This window comes from Pogona vitticeps, chromosome 4 (assembly GCF_051106095.1).
Source record: "Pogona vitticeps strain Pit_001003342236 chromosome 4, PviZW2.1, whole genome shotgun sequence".
In the NCBI taxonomy this organism is placed as follows: Eukaryota; Metazoa; Chordata; class Lepidosauria; order Squamata; family Agamidae; genus Pogona; species Pogona vitticeps.
In genome coordinates this window covers 43331667-43349560 of record NC_135786.1, presented here as the reverse complement: position 1 = coordinate 43349560, position 17894 = coordinate 43331667, and the positions used below count along the sequence as shown (strand labels likewise).

Sequence of the window (17894 nt, the reverse complement as noted above, 5' to 3'; positions counted from 1 at the left end):
GTCCTTCTACTATTCACAGAAATATTTATCAAAGTTCAATATATTCAGGGCCCAGTTTGTTATCCAGACAGCAGCCTGGATGTTAAAACTCAAGTTCTCTGAACAAGCTGTCCTCCTCGGTGAGCAGGCTGGTATCCATTGGCTAGTGCTAAATTCCTAATGATCACTTGTACATGCAGATTTTTTTTCTGGGATGAGGGCAAAGTTGAATATGAATCACAACATATACTGTGCATGACTACAACACAGTGCAACTGTGTTCAATTTGTGTTCTGGAGGACAGGCACCTCCTTCCATGGATCTCCACTCTCATGATTGTGGAGGCACTATTATTTCTCCCCTGCCTTCATGCCCAGTGATTCAGCACTACCCAGCCAATTCTAGCCTGCCAGTGATCTTTTTATTGTAGTAATAACAAACATACTACCAATGTCTACAGACTACTGCATTATAAATTTAACAGAAAAAAACTCATATTGCAGAAGGTATAAACTGGAGAAAGGAACAAGCTTTAGAAATAACTGAAACTTTAAAGCACAGTTATGTATCCATGTGTTGAACAGGATTCAAGGGATTGCTGGACTTTATGTGCCTAGCTGCATTGCATGTGCTTGTCAACACTATATGCCAGGAAAAGTATCTAAAGAAGTGCTCTGCTTGATTAGATCAATAGTTTGCACAGTCCAACAATCTGTTCTCACAATGGCCAGCAGGTACTTGTGAGAAGCCTAGGGCAAGGTCATGAGGGCAGTAATCTTTTCCAAGCAAGTGATATCCAGGAGTACACTGTATCTGACACCATAGATCAGTGGGTCCCAATCTTCAGTTCCCAGATGTTCTTGGACTATTCAAGTCCATATATCCTGGTCAGCAGAGCTAGTGGTGAAGGCTTCTGGGAAGTTTAGTCCAAGGTTGGGAACCACTGCTGTAGATAATAAACCACTTACATCATGACTAATAGTGATTGATAGCTTTATCCTCCATGAATTTGGATAATTCTCTTTTACAGTTCTCCTGGCTGGTGGCCATCACTTTATCCTGTGATGGAAACTTTATATGTTCCCAGTGTTTCATTTTCTCTGCTATGAATCTTGCACTATTCAACTTCATTTGATGAACCCAGATTCTCATATTATGATGGAAGAAGAAAAGCCTCCCTCTCAAACCTTTTCTCTACACTGTGCAATTTTATACACCTCTATCACATATCTCTTTGCTGACCTTGTTTCTAAATTTTTTAAAAAAACTCGTATGTTGCTCCAGCCTCTTTATCAAGTTGTTTTCTCTCTTCTGCACTTTTTAAAGCATAGTTTGAGTGTCTGAAAAGAATGAGTAAGATTTTGAAATATGGCTATGGATACATTAATGATGAGTCCAGTGTCTCATTGAAACTGCCATAGACTGGGAAATAAATAGTACAGTACAATACAAATCTATGGATGTTTACTCATAAATAATTTTCACTGAGTTCAAGGTTGTTTTCTTGCAAGACTAACCCCATTAAGTTAAAGGGAGGTTATTACAAAGCAGAGTTTTGTACACTGGGTCCCTCCAGATGCTTTCAGACTACATCTCTCATCAGCACTATCTAGCATAGGAAATGAGAAGGAATGCTGGCAGTTGAAATTTTGGAAGGCCACCATTGCCCAGCCTCTGCTTGAATGAGAAGGAGCAGAGGGCATGTTGCATATTTGGGTGTCAATAATATCACTGGGCCTTAGAAAGCACTGCTAACAAGGCCAGTGGAGGTGATGGCATTCCAGGTGAACTATTTAAAATCTTAAAAGATGACGCTGTTAAGGTGCTACACTCAATATGGCAGCAAGTTTGGAAAACTCAGCAGTGGCCAGAGGATTGGAAAAGATCAGTCTACATCCCAGTCCCAAAGAAGGGCAGTGCCAAAGAATGCTCCAACTACCGTACAATTGCACTCATTTCACAGGCTAGCAAGGTTATGCTCAAAATCCTTCAAGGCAGGCTTCAGCAATATGTGGACTGAGAAATCCCAGAAGTACAAACTGGATTTCGAAGGGGCAGAGGAACCAGAGACCAAATTGCTAACATGCGCTGGATTATGGAGAAAGCCAGAGAGTTCCAGAAAAACATCTACTTCTGCTTCATTGACTATGCAAAAGTCTGACTGTGTGGACCACAGCAAACTATGGCAAGTCTTTAAAGAAATGGGAGTACCTGACTACCTTATCCATCTCCTGAGAAATGCAAATGGAAAATGAACATTTTTCTTTAAAAACATGGAAATTACTTGAGTGACTGATTCCTGAAATTAGAAAATCAGAGTGTGAATGAAAGGAATAGAAACTCACAAAATCTTTGGACAGGTTTCCCATCCACATCTGAACCACTCTTATTCTGGAAACAATACGAATTCCTCTATTAACACTTAATTTGATTTTTTTTTCCTGCTTTGATGCCAGTTTGTTGTAATGAATTTGACCAAAACAAGCTTTCCACACTTTGTTTTGCCTGGTCTTTTGTAACAATTTTTAATGAAGCTCAGAGTAACCTTCAGGCTACTTCTGATTTAATGTGGGATGATTGTGTGGTCCATATTAGGTCCAAGGGGCAGGATCCTGTTGTCTGGAATCCTGGAGCTTGCCCAAACCAGGTGAACCCAAACCAGGTGAACATTTTCTGGCAATGTTTTTTTTACACAATGCTTCATAGAGTTTTTTTCTGCAATGGCAGTCATTTTTGTTGGTCATAGCAATGGTTCATAATGGTATGGCATTTCTGTAGTAGAATATTAGAAAGTGGTAATAAACCAAAATGTCAGATTATTCTTTTCAGTGACAGCTTGTCTAGAATTTATGGCCTGAGATTGCAAAAATTTCAATGTTGGAAATAGTTTGCATCTCACAGCCACAAAAGATCCCAGCATGGCCTGACTTGCACATTTGAGAATTGTTGGTGGGTACTGAGAATGCTCTCAGCTCCTTCAGTTTCCTCATTGTTTTTCTTATTTCCTAAAGTTTCTTCTGAGAACTTAGCAAATCTTGCATAGAAAACAGTCATATTCTTCACAGAACTAACCTGAATCCTGCAATGGAGATACAGCCTGCACAGAAATCACAATATGTTCTTTTCAGGATGATGCTTTTCAGTTTATGTCACCACCTTGCAGAACAACTGGAATTTGTTGTGCATATTGCATTTATAGCAGAAAATGGAGATGTCTGGCAAGATTCCTTTCCAAACATTTGACTTAGGAAATCTCAGAGCAGAGAGAAAAGAGGGATTTTCCCCGCTCTCCTTTTTAGCTGGACTGAGGACCTGCAAGATTCATGTCCCTGGTCTGCAATGTGGCTTGCAACCAATAAAGGAATACCAAAACATGAAAATATAAAATATAAAAATATATTATTATTATTATTATTATTATTATTATTATTATTATTATTATTATTATTATTATTATTATTATTATTATCATCATCATCATCATCATCATCATCATCATCATCATCATCATCATCATCATCATCATCACAAAACGGATCATAAATGATGAGGGGAGATGAACTGACTAGTATCAAAAATAGTATCAAGAACGTTAGGAGGGTTGGTGTAAGCTCCTTTGAATGGTTATACAGTAATTAGAGACTGGCATGAATTGAAAAATGAGCTATCAATTTTGTTTTAAAAATTGCTAGTTTCTTGATTTGTATTCATACAAATCAATGTGCCCAACAAATACGAATCAATGAATTTTTAGTGATTTTCAATTTATTGATCTGTTTGGTTATAAAACATCCTCCCAGGCACCTAGAGACACCAAAATTGCAGGGAACTTTTCCCTGACTCTCCTCAACAATCCCTTCAAGATTGGTGAAGGTTGGACTTCCCCAAGCCAGCTGCTAAATGGCAGTTTCCTGAGGGGATTCACTTTGTGGGTGTATAACCTGGATGTCTGAGACCCAATTGTCACCAAACTTGCAGTGGCTGTAGAGGAGAGTCTGTAGAAGCTTCTCTCTGATTTTGTGTCTCCGGCTGCCAGAGGAAAACGTTCTTCATGGGGACCTCCTTGTAGGTGTATAATTTGACGTCTGAGCTCCTAACTTCACCATGCAGGGCTTGTAGAGGACAGTCAGGAGAAGCTTTCCCGTGAACCTGATGTTTCTAAGCACTTTGAGGGCCATTCTACTTCAGTTTTTTGAAGTAGAGAAAATTGAATGGACAAATTAATTTATCAGAAAAATCATAAATTTGTAATTTGTGATGTATTGATCTTGATGAATCATAAATCAAAATGAATAATCATTTTTTTCTGATTCATGCCCATCTCTAGTTGTAATGTCCATCATGTATTATTTTTGGTCTTCATCATGTATATTTTGCAATGAATTCTTAATCAATACAACAAATTTCATTGTTAAGGAAATAATTAAGGTGACAGAAATAGCATCACATGTCATGTTGAATAAAATTGTTTTAAGTAATTACTTCTTAAAATTATTTTTATATAAGGGGGGAAATATTAGAAACAGAGTGACCTACTCTATGAGGCAAAACTGAAAATTTTGATACCTTTGTAATTTATCCTATGCATTCTAAAATACACTCTCACAAAAATGGATACAAGCATGGAATATGACCATGGCACATGTCATAATTCTGAATGCATGCACCATCCTTCACTGCTCCATTTCGGTTTTTGCCAAGCTATGTCTAGCTGACATGAATAATGAAACGTTTTTATATAAATGGAAAATTACAACAAAATAATACTATATATACACCCTCATTGCAATCGTACTGTAGCATTAAAATATGACATTGAAGCATACATAAAAGAAAGAGAGATCTTTCAGCACTTAAGCAGTAAAAAAATTGTGAAAAAAAATATTTTTTAAAAAAGAAACCCACATAACAGTTTAAAAGATCAGTGGAAATAGCTGAAAAGGTTAAAAACATGTTCTAAAATTTCTTTGCCTGATACTCAAATAACATAAGGCTTCTGTTTGAGAGTTTCAATAGAAAATGCATTTTAGAACTGAGGATCTGCCTCATCTCATATACACATATCCTATTTTATTTGATGGGGGCACTCAGAGAAGAATCTTCAATTATAATTTCAAGGTTCAGGTCAGACCCTGTGAAAAAGGCAATACCAAGATCTCTCTCCATGAAAGGGTTAAAACATTAAAAACTGACAATTAAATGGGAATCAATTACCTTGGGAGGTGATGAGCGCTCCAACACTGGAGGCATTCAAGAGAAAATTGGACAATCATCTGTCAGATCTGCTTTGATTTGTATCCCTGCATTGAGCAGTGGGTTGGACTCAATGGCCTTATAGGCTCCTTCCAGCTCTATTATTCTATGATCTTATGATCCTATAGGGTTTGGAAATGATCTGGAAGCCAGCAGACAAGACAGGGAGCTGGCATGATAGTTTTCTAATGCCCTGTCATTCAGCCTTGTTCTTTGCTGGGTCTGTTCATAGCCGCTTGGGGCTTCTGGATACCTCTCAGTTCAGTCTGGAACTAGTAATGGCTCACTGAATTCAATTTATGCCCACATTCCTAAACAATTTTCAAATTTGTTGTCAAAGTGTTGGAAATCAAACATGGTTTGGGCTTTTGTGCTGATGCAAATGAAACGTGGGTACATTATTGATTCTTAAGAGGTAGAGTAAATCTGCCAAATTTCAGACAGGGTTATGAAACACCTTTCAGTGTTTTACACACACACACACACACACACACACACACACACACACACACACACACACACACACACGCACGCACGCACGCACGCACGCACGCACACGCACACGCACACGCATGCACAAGACCTAGTAGGCTGAAGTAACTTGTGTGATATCAAATTCAATTTTTGTTCCAGACATGAATCAGATTATCCGTTTGCTTTGCTTTGCTCTGGAACCAAATCTGGCCATTGCAGATCTTGTAAAAACCAGAATGAGTCAGGCCAATTGTGTCTGAAATTTTGATTTGTTTGAATCTAGTGCTCAGACCTATTCTTCCCCAACTGAAACTGCTGGACCATTTTAAAATGCAGCACATGGACATACAGGATATTGCTATACATCAGGCAGGAGGGCACCAGAGAATGGATCACTGAAGAATATTTCCAGCAGTAAACTGTGCTGAATAAGTAGCAAAATGATAAGCATGATGTATGAAGAGAAAGAGGGGTTTTATAGATTGTAGAGATTTCTGAAGGAGTCCAATATGATTCATCTCTAACAGGATGCCTCTCACTGGTAGCCAGACTGACATTGCTTTGCCAGGATTGTGGATTAAGGAACATGCAAATGCAGCATTATTCTCAATGTCCACTCTCAGGAAGCAGTAGTTGCCATACCATGAAATGGGAAAGTCCCAAAGCACTGGGATGGGAATAAATCTATTCCTTGTTGTTGACAGCCCAGCCAGAACAGTAACTCAATGTACTTATTGCCAAAGCACAGTCCTGATTAGATACCAAGAATACCAGAAAACCATTATAGAGTTCTCAGAAAAACAACAACTTTGCATTCACATTCTCCACTGATATGGGAATACACAAGCAAGAAGAAGATCCTTCAAAATCTTAATGTGGTTGAATTCCTTAGATGATACCATAAAGTTAATTGTAGCACATTGGCATTTTACATGATGTTAAGAAAGAAGGGAAAGAGACAGGAGCCAATGAATCAGGCAGCTCATAAATCATTCTAAAGCTCTCAAAAGACGTAAGTCACATCAGCTGTAAGATTGAGGGGTTGTAATAACAATAAAAATATAATAATCATCACCACCACCACCACCACCACCATCATCATCATCAACAACAACAACAACAACAACAACAACCACAACCACAACCACAACAACATCTCAGCTTTGCACTGTTTCCCTCTACAGGTGAGCAACTTGCTCTTTTTCTGGCAGGTTCTGTTGTTCTACTTTCAGAATTCCTTGGCTGTCAGAAATGCGGTGGCGGGGGGGAAGAAACAGAAAAGAATGAAAATAAGCCAAAGCTTTCTAATTTTTGTCAGAAGAAGAATATTGCCAGATCCCTGTGCACACACTCATGTAGAAGATACTGGCCAATGTCTTGTGTTTAAACTCACATAGAGCTCAAAGTGCGGAAGCTGTCATGTTAATTGAATGAGTTATCAATTATATGTGACCAGGGACATAACTGGAACCTTGTTCCATCACAAGAGCAGCTTCCACCGCTGGTGTTCTTCACATATAAATATTGAAGAGCAATTACTCGTTGGTCCCCTTTCCCTGAGTCTTAAGATGGCAACATGCCCTATGCTAAGCACTTATATGTTGCACTGAGGACCAAGAGAAATGAGACAGGCGACTTCACAGTAACACATTATCCCCACAGAGACACATCTTCAAAATGGCCTCAACTGAAGACCTGATGGAGATGCTGATGAATTTTGGTGATATGGCAGGAATGAAAATAAACCAAAAGAAAACAAAAATACTTGTCAAAAATATGAGAGATCAAGAACAACAGAAATTAATAGAAAGGACTAATGTTCAAGAAGAGAAGAGAGTCAGATACTTAGGGATCCAAATCACAAAGAAAACTAGTACATTATTCAAAGACAATTCTATGAAGTTGATTAAAGAGGTACAGAATAGCTTGGAGAGATGGGACAAATTACAGCTATCATTGATGAGAAGAATAGCAACCATCAAAATGAATGTTCTACCTATTTTTTTTATTTCAGACAATCCCCATAGTATTAAAACAGTCGTTTTTTTTCAAGAACTTAACAAGATAATTGTGAGATTGGTGTGGCAAGGCAAAAAAAAACAAAAAACAAGAATTGAAATCAAAGCAATGCAAGATGCCAAACAAAGAGCAGGTTTTGGTCTCCCAGACTGGGTATTGTATTATAGAGCCTGTGTATTAGTCTTGATAAAGGAATGGATAACTTTAGATAATGATAGACTACTCAAGTTGGAAGGACATGATTTATAGTTAGGTTGGCATGCTTTTCTATGGTACAAAAAAGATAAAGAGCAGAAAAGTTTCAACTCGCATATGATAAGAAGAGCCATACTAGGGACCTGGAAAAAGATCATCCAGCAGATTTACCCCCCCCCCTAAAAAACCAGGCTGGGTATCACCCATAGAGGCCTTTACACAACCTAACCTCATGACAGAAGCGAAACTTTTAAGATATCAAGATCTACTAAAAATGATTGTGAGTTAAGGTCCAAAGAAGAGTTAGAAACACAAAACATATATCTAGACTGGTGGTCCAGAGCACAAGTGGAATCTAGGTATAGAAAAGATAAAATAGAGGGCTTTTACACAGAACAAACAAAATTCGATAAACTTCTGCTGGGCTCAATTGATAATCAAGAAAATGTAAGATTATTTGCTTGAAACTAAAGTGCAAGATGAGATGGTAAAAGAATGTATGATTAGGTGGGCACAAAATATAGGACATAATATTGATATTGACCAATAGTTGCAAATATGGAAAAACAACATAAAGCTCACAAAATCAGTAAATTTCAAGGAGAACATATATAAGATGTTTTATAGGTGGCATATGACTCCGAAAAAATTGTCAAAGATTTATACAGAGGTGTCAAATGTTAGTTGGAATTGTGAAGCACAAAAGGGAAGCTTTTACCATATGTGGTGGACTTGTAGAGTAGTGAATCAGTATTGGATAGAAGTACATATTCTGTTACAAAAAATACTGCTTTGTAATATTCCACTAACCACAGAATTGTTTTTACTGAGCATTATACCAGATAATATAGATAAGACAAAGAACTACCTAGTTATATATATATAGTCACTGCAGCTAGAATTCTTTATGCTAAGAACAAAGAAATCGGAGATACCAGAACAAGAGGAACTCATTGAGAAGATATGGGAAGTGGCAGAAATGGATATTCTATCATAAGTGTTAAGACTGTCCAATACAAAAGGCAACTGAATGATGGGATTTATTATATAAATGCATTGAGTCATCAGATAGTGCTTGAATAACATAGAATTAAACTAAGATGTAAAAGTAAGTTGAAACCTAGAGGGCAATCAAATTGTAGAAACGCAAAAAGTCAACTTGATATCACAACAGGAACAGATTGGATGACAGTACATTTTGTGTTCTCCTTCCCCCTCTTTTATTCTCCCATATCCCCCACTACCTTTTGTACTCCTTACCTTATCCATAGTTATTAAAAGTAAAAAAATACATTAAAAAGATGTTGTGTTTGCATAATCAGCATACAGACAGAGCCTGTAAATTCCTCTTAGTTTCAAAGCACTAAACAAAACCAAACTAATTTGTGATTTCCAAAAGCTGCAAAAGACATTAGAAGATAATCACACATCCTTTACTGCTTAAATTAGCCGCACTTCGAACTGCAAAGCTCCACTCAGCTATATTGGCCTTTAGACTTTTTTCTTTTCAGAATATGATATGAAGTTATGATTGCCAACACCAGTTTTAAAAAACTGATAAATCACCTTCCCTGATATGCGTGAACTAATTTATTTAATGAGGAAATAGATCTGTAAAGTATTTGTGACCTCCTGAAAGATTACACGTGGCTGCCGTATTTTTAGTAACACTAGAACTGTGCAGACCACTTCTGACAACATCTGGGGATATATCAAACCACTCTCAGCTCACATGGCTAAGCAATTTTAATGGGAAAAGACATTATTAACATCAACACTTGAGATACCCAACAGGGGCATTCAGAACTTACTGGGAGGAAGGGCACAGATTTATGTGGTAATTGTGTATTTGAAATTGAGTTTCTCTGAAAACTCCTTAGAGGCATCACAATCTACCGTTGCATAATGTAGATCACTGTTATAAATTCTTAACGTGTGTGCAAGTCCATTCCATGCTGCTGCCAAAGGCAATCTTAATGCGTCCCATAGAACATTATTAAGACATGAATAGATCATGAAGAGGCTACCCATTTTAAAGCTACTCAAACAAACAGATAAACAGCCTTCTGGGCTTATGTGCTTATCACGAAACCATAAATTCCAGTTAACTATTGCACATGAGTTCTAAATGAATTGTTAGCATGGATCATTATCAGTACAATCCTATATCTGTTTCTTCAGAAGTAAAACCCACTGGGGCTTCTACACTGTTCAGATAAGTGTTTGTAGGATTTCAAATTTTAACATTGAGAAGGCTGATATAATAATAATAATAATAATAATAATAATAATAATAATAATAATAATAATAATAATAATAATAATAATAATAATAATAATAATAATAATAATAATAATAATAATAAATCTTAGAACTGCAAGGTACATTGTCAAGTCCTGTCCCTGTTAAGGAGGCCCAGGGGAGAATCAAACTCCTAACCTCTGGCTCCACGGACAGATACCTTCAACCACTGAGCTATACAGCAATTTTTATGGAAGATGGCACAATAAATCACCTATTACAGAAAGTGTAGGCAATGAAAAATCAACATATTACACACAAGTGATATATAGATGTTAAAAAGTGTTACTGAAAAATGGACACTGTGGAGAAAACCCATTGCTTTCAGTAAAAATTTTCAAGAATATTAGAGGATATGATTGAGAGTCTGTGAACAACTTCATTCTTAATTAGTTCAACCTATTTCTAGAGGATGTTTCAAAGGAAGCTGAAGTTTGCAAAATTATTCCTTCTATTAATACATATTTTTTGGAGAAAAGAATGTACACGATCTACACGGTGTACACGCTGCTAAAAGCCTATGAACTTTTAGTACTGAAATGTACTCTTCATGGTTTTGTGAAGAGAAAATACCTGTGGAGTTGGGTTTATATGCATGTTTCAAACATATAAACCATCACTCATGCAACATTATAGTTTCCAGTTTTAACTTGTTAACTGTCCAGAGTTGTATGTGCACTAATGGGGCAGTTTATAAATCAGATAAATAAATAAATAAAGTTGCTAAGTGTTGAACATGTAAATATGAATGCAGTCTTAACTCTAGTAACAATCAAACTTATTTCTAAGTAAACAGGTCAGGTGTTTAGTTCTCTGTTTGCAAAACAAGAGGCTGGGAGATCAATTCCACACTGTGCCTCCTTGGCAGGGGCCAGACTTGATGACCCATAGTGTCCCTTCCTGTTCTCCAGTTCGACAATGATGAGGATGATTTATATGTAAACAATGCTTTCTTTTCCTAATGAATGTAAATGATGTGGTAGAGTAAGAGGACAGAGAAATACTGTCCTGCAAACTATTTCATAATCCCTAATTATCCTTATAAGTCTTTCTTACAATCAAAGGTTTCGTATATAATACCTAACTTGATAATACAATCTTGCTACCAAATATTTCAATGTATGTTTCTTCCCTAGAGATTCAATTGAGCTTGATGGAAAACTGTGCATACCATCTTCAACATCGTGGGATGTACAACTTGGAATGTAGAAATGTTTTAGAAAGATATTTTCAGAGCAACAGGTGACCATTTGTGATGGGATGAAAAAACAATATACACATACACAGGAATTGGTATGTTTATAATAAGCATTGGTACAAGGTAAAATGCCTCAAGGAACAAATGATTCTATGTATGTGTTTTTCTGCAACTTTTGAATAGAACAGGAAAGAAACTGTACACATTTGATTAGGCTTATGTAGACATCAATTAAGCTTTAAAAATCTTCCAAGGATGTTATAAACAGGTGCCTAGAAAATCAGGCACAGATATCTTTCCTTGCCAATGTCCTTTAGCTAACATTTTACTGGTGATATTTAGACTAGATTTGTTTGTGTACATGGTGTGGACTTTTTTGACTTGAACCAAATGTCTACAGACTTCATAAGCAAACAGACCTTGTTTCCTCAAGGAGACTGCCTTGCCACTGAGGAAAATGATAAGCAATGGCTCCCTGTTTTCTGAAAATGATGTTTCCTCAAAAGATCTGATCTCTCCTCCGACCCCATCCTTCATTAAACATATAGACATAAGTCATTCTCGAACTATGGCTTGCTTGACTGACTATAGCTTGATTTTCACTTTCAACATTCAAATCCACACTCTTTTCTGGGATTTATAGGATATGAGACAATAACCTCAAAGAACACATATTTATTTGTGTTCACTCAGGAGGAACAGAAAAGAACTGCAGGTTTCTCATCTTACTAACTTCTGAAAGTAATGCCAGTGTTTCTCACTGGCCCACCTCTGAACATCCTTGCAACTGTTTCTTTCTTCCTTCCTTCTTCCTCCTCCTCTTCCTCCTCCTTCTCCCCTTCAAGTAGAGAAGGCCAACAAACTAGGATTGTAACTTCATAAAATAAAGAGAGCAGGAAAGAAAGCTGGTGCAATGCACCCAGGCTTTCCCTTTTCAAGATACCTTTTTATGTGGGTCAGGCTACATCTTCCAGTTCCTTTTAATTTAAAATGCAAACTGTGGTCAGAGGAGATTTCTACATCTTCCATCAATTAGACTTCCTCCACCTCCTTCTCCCCTCCCCCGCAGATAATAAAACTGCCTGCAAAGGGTTTCCTCTCTTTTTCCAGCTGATGCACTCAGCCCAAGCAAAGCTTAATGCTACAGGATAAAGAGGACATGCAAACTTCATTTATCCAGCTCACCCACCTACTCACCCAACTGCTATACAAAGATTCAAATGAGCTGGATCTTGCCTTGAAAGAAAGAAAAAAACTACTAACCCACACAATACAGGAGACGGCATGCACACAAAGGAACTGAAGAAATAAAGGCTTGTCCTTGGGGGATAAATATGAATTGTGTTGCCTACCTCTGAGTTCTCCAGATGTAGGTTGGGGAAACCAAGAAATGACATTAGCTGAGGGGAAGTAGAGAAGGAGGTGACTAAACAGCATTTCTTGTTATTGCTGAGTCTAAGAAGCACACATGAACGAACCACCCATCCTTAAATCCATTTGGGTGAGTTGCTGTGCCTGAGCAGTTTGGATATCTGAACCAAACATTTGCAACTTTCTCCTCTGTTATTCTGGGACCATGTCTGGAATCATTATCTTGTAAGCCAGGAAGGTGAACAAGGTTTTGAAGGGCTAGGCAAATCAAGAACAGCACCAAGAAACTCAAATATGCACTCAGGGCTTAACATAGAAGGGTGACATGGGTGGAAGAAACTAAGTTACCTGTTGCAGCCTTTCCATGTAGGCAACCAGACATACTTGCCCAGATGGCTGTTGCAGCCGAAGTTCCTGATGCCCATTTCTCTTTCCACAGGAAGGAGATTCAGTTCTTCTCATCAGCAACAGCACATCTCTTTTGGGCATATAGTTTTCCTTTCTTCAGTTTTGCACCGATACCCTCACCTCAACAGGGAAACCTCAAGTTTCCTTTAAGCCGCTTTTAATAAACTCTCTGGTTCTGCTTTGGCTTATGCCTTCTCAGCTTGGCAAGTCTCAGTTCAAAGGACCCACACCATTCCACCCGGCTTGCCCTATCAGGAGTTAAGGAAACCCCAGAAAGTGAGGGACGCGCTGCCGCCAAGCTGAGTGACTTCGAGAAAGTAAGACAAAAACATACATGCCAGACAGAAGCGCGCTCAGCCGCTTTCCACGGCGTGCGTCATCTCATCTCGGAGATTCAGATTATACTTAAGAGCAGTGTGTATGTGTGTGTGTGCGTGCGTGCGTGCGTGTGTAGCAGTTCAGCGGAAGGAGCTGATCTGTGGTGTGGAAGCGACAGAGGCGGGTACAAAAAAGAGAGAAAAGAAGAGAACAAGACGGGAACAAGGGCGGTTTCTGAGCATCCTTTTTGCACCAGTCGTGAAAGCAGCCACAGTCCGATCGGACTTAGAAGGAGAGGCAAAAAGTCGTGTTTCTCACTGACTGCGAAGAAATCCATCTCTCTCTCTCTCTCACCGACACACAGACCGGCACATGCAGGGACACACACACGCCTGGCGTGTCCGCTGCCTTACCTTCTCCGCAGGTTACTCGATGGACATGCCATTCCATCCTCTTCAGGGGCTCCTGTTCAGCAGATGGGTTGAGGGGTTGCCATCCAGATGCTGAAGGCGGTTACTCTCGCTGCCCAGACGGACGGAGGGCGGGCCCGGGCAGGGAGAGAGCAAGCAAGCGACGAAGGGAGGAAGGAGGTGCTTACTCAGGGCGCTCTTACCCCAATCAGCTCATCAGGCGCACGGAGAGAGGGCGCGGGCGCTGGGTGTGCTGCTGCGAATGAGCATGGAGGAGACCTCTCCTCCCACCCTCGTGTTTCTCCTCCGGGTTTTTGTTTTTTGCTTTGGGTTGCCTCTCTCCCTCTCTCCCTCTCTGCCCGGTCCCTGCTTTAGCAGACAGATGGCGCAGTCCCACCAGGCTTGTCCGGCCGCCGTTTGGCCCAATCCCCTCGTCCAGAAAGTGCAAGGCTGGAGAAAGGCGCGTTCAGCACCACGGGACGGTGGACAGCGCCGCGCGCGTCCGGACGACTTCCGCCCCACTGCTCCGACCCTTTCCCACTCCCCTCCGTGGTTATGCCGTTTCCGCGACTCCCAGACGCCCGTTGCCCGTCAGAAAGGAGGCTCCGAGCTAAACATGGTGAATCAGACCAAAGACCCGCCCTGGCAGGGGAGTAGATCGAGGTCTTCAAAAAAGCAGAACCCTGCAAGTAGATTTCTTGCTCTGCTCCTCGTGTAGGCGGACAAGTACAGCGAATGCACAACACGACTCCTGAATTCCCTAGCACACAGCCCTCGGTTTTTGCCTTCCCATGATCACGATGAAAGGACGCGTTGATCGTTAAGACAGCAAACTAAGAAAGACCTCTTTGAAAAGAAGGCATGAGGTTCCCTAGACACGTATTGCCATCTAACATCAGAAGCACGCTGCAAATAACGGGCTTTCGCGGAGCTTCCTGCACGTGGCAGGGGAGTAGGGAATTCTGAATGTTGCTGTGATAACGTGCGATACAGACGAGAAGCAGATAAAATGTCGAGGAGGGACTCCGGGAGAGGGGTTTAGCCTTTGGCAAGAGGCAGCTATGAGACTAGAGAGTCAGGTTTGCCAATCATGCGTGTCTCACCAGCAGATGTCACTCAAGATGAGTAAGACCTATTGTTGTAGGAGGCCCGCCTTCCATTCCATTAAAGTGACAGTTCTGTGACAGATAGTGAAGTCAACTATTCTTAGCTCTCTGTCCCACTGCAGAGTCCTGGTGGAACTCTTGGGTAGAAGATGGCAGCAAAGTGAGTAGAATTGATTCTATACCTATCCCTAGCCATCCAGCCAGCCAAACTGCCATGCTATAGATGGTAACCTGAGTGGATCTGGAGCACAGATTCAACCATTAATTAATTAATCAATGAAAATGTTTACGTGATCAAAAAGGCATCCTCATTAATTTGACTTTTTTTTTTTTTAAAAAAAGAATGCTAGATGGTTTTTGTGTAATTACTGAACAGTCACCTCCTTCAGGTTTTAATTATTTTTAAAGGCTGCAATCCTATATATTGAGGGTGGGAAAGTAATGGCCCTCCAGATGTTAGGCAGAGTCACATTACATCAAAGGAATAGGTTCACAGTTCAGGGATGGTCACTGATTCATCTTTGTCACTGGAAATGCAAGTTGTTCTTTTGCCATGAAATCAGCTCTCATCAGTTCAGGAGGGTGCTCCTGATGTGACCACACCTAGAAAGAGATAGTTTAGACCTATATTTTGGCAGTCTCTGCTATTGTGACACAAGATACGTAGGGTTGCCTTTGAAGGCAATAGCTAAATAATTAATAAGGACTGTGCATTTTATTGATACTGTGGCAGCTGTATTGGTTCCTAATCCATTTCCAGCCCCAGTTCAAAGGGCTAGTTTTGACTGTTACAAAAATATATTACAGCTTAGTGCTAAAGCACATAAAGGAACATTTGAATCTCTATGTGCAGAATAATAGGAACCTGGTGCATCTCTACAGTGGAATTGGTGATTAAAATGATAATTTCAAATCCACTATCAGCTGTTGAACAAAATTGTTTTCAAGGAACACTGCTTGTGACTGGCCTTACTGTGTTCTTTTTGTTAGGCAGAATTTCCACTGCTTTAAATCTGGAAAAAAGACTTCCATTGATTCGGTAGGAACTTTAAATAATAAGTTGAAACATTCAATAATACGTTGAAAGAAGCATAGCTGAAACTGCACGTGTGAGTTATAGACTCCACTGTCAAAAAATATCTCTAAGGAAAATAATTTTTTCACTGCTAAACCTTATCTCTTTCTCAAATAACTTGAAGTTCTGGGGTGAATATTTCATAGGCTATAGGTGATGCATTGCTCATTCCAAAATGAGAGAAGAAATACATGCAATATCTATGTTTATAATAATCAGTGGCTACATACAGTAGATATAGGACAATTTTCTGTGACTATGAAGAAATTCAATCAATGTAGCACTTATGCCCTACCACATGTACAAAAGAGGCTCTAGCAAATGGCTGAGACAACGCTATTGAAGTAGCCGGCTTCTGGACAAAAACAGTCTAATCTTCTTAACATTTTTATTTGTTTTTAATTGTACCTATATTTCATATATGCCCATAATTTTAAATTGTGAAATGCTCTGATATGAAGAAAGAAAGAGAGCCAGTGAGCCAACGCTATAATCCAAATCAGGTCTCTCTCCTCTGGCTGCAGCTATGTCATCAAGGTTCCCCATCGGCCCTACGGAGACAGAATGCTGCCTAGATTCACTCCTGGCTGTTTTCCAGTGCTATGTCTGTCATGATGGGCATGCCAATACTCTTTCCAAGAAGAAGTTATTGACCTTCATGAACACAGAATTGGCATCTTTCATAAAGAACCAGAAAGACCCAGGCATTGTGGACCGCATGATGAAGAAACTGGACATAAACTCCAGTGGCTTCCTGGACTTAGGTGAGTTCTCAAACCTGATTTGGGGCCTCGCCCAAGCCTGCCATGAACAAGTGTGGAAGGCCTCCACCAGCAGCAACCTCACAGGCCGTGACCATGCCTGGGCTCAGACCAACATCAACACAAACATTCCCAAACGTAGCATCCGCGTAAGACTACAACAAATGACAAATCATATCCTGCAACCATCACATTTGTCTTCTTTTTTATTTTTCTCAATAAAATCAACATGTTCTCAAAAAAGAAAAAAAGAAAGGGAGGGAGGGAGGAAGGAAGATGTAAGTTGCGGGACTAGCAATGGCTTTAAAAGCTCATGCTTCTCTCTGTCTTCTTTCAATTATCCCTGTTAGGCATCAGTGTCAGAGATCATTGAGCCAAGGTACACAAAGTCATGAACAACCTCCAATTCTTGCATGGAGATTGTAATGGAGGGAGGTGAGTCCACGCCCTGGCCCATGACTTCTGTTTTCTTCAGGCTGATTGTTAGTCCAAAGTCTTGGCAGGCCTTGCTAAAACAATTCATGAGTTATTGGAGGTCTTCAGCAGAATGGGCAACAATGGCTGCATCATCGGCGAAGAGGAAGTCGCGCATGCATTTCAGTTGGACTTTGGTCCTTGCTCTCAATCTAGAGAGATTAAAGACCTTTCTGTCTGATCTAGTCCAGAGATGTTACCTGTGTCCACTGCTATTTGTATCTGAGAGCAGAGCTGAACCCAATAATGACTGGAACATCTCCTGGCAGCCTGTTGGACTCAGCTACCAGCAGCTCGAAGAGCTTGCAAGTTGTACACTCTGAGACAGGCTTTGTATGCTGCTAGAGCTCTCCTCTTATCCTTGATGGCTGGCATCCTCCAAATGGGCTTTGAATCAGTTGGCTATCTTTTTGGTATTCTTGCCAAAAGTGGACAAGACAGTGTTATACACAGCATTCTTGAAATGTTCCCATCGTTCAGATGCATTTGCATCAGCCGGGCCTGGAAGGGTTTCCTCAAGCGCTTGGGCAAATTCCTCCACTTTTCTTTGA

General features: G+C 39.8%; 1 protein-coding gene across 3 annotated transcripts in view; it reads right to left on the bottom strand.

Moving 5' to 3' along the window:
* KCND3 (potassium voltage-gated channel subfamily D member 3) overlaps positions 1-16406 on the bottom strand; it is a 358484-nt gene extending 342078 nt beyond the window's left edge. For 2 of the 3 annotated variants that reach the window (XM_020780620.3, XM_078393375.1), the window contains exon 1: positions 13931-16406. The gene's annotated coding sequence lies outside the window, so the exon portion shown is untranslated. Of the gene's footprint in view, positions 1-13139 lie in introns of all 3 variants that reach the window. The other variant, XM_078393374.1, reaches the window with a different exon arrangement.
* Between the last annotated feature and the right edge of the window lie 1488 nt (positions 16407-17894).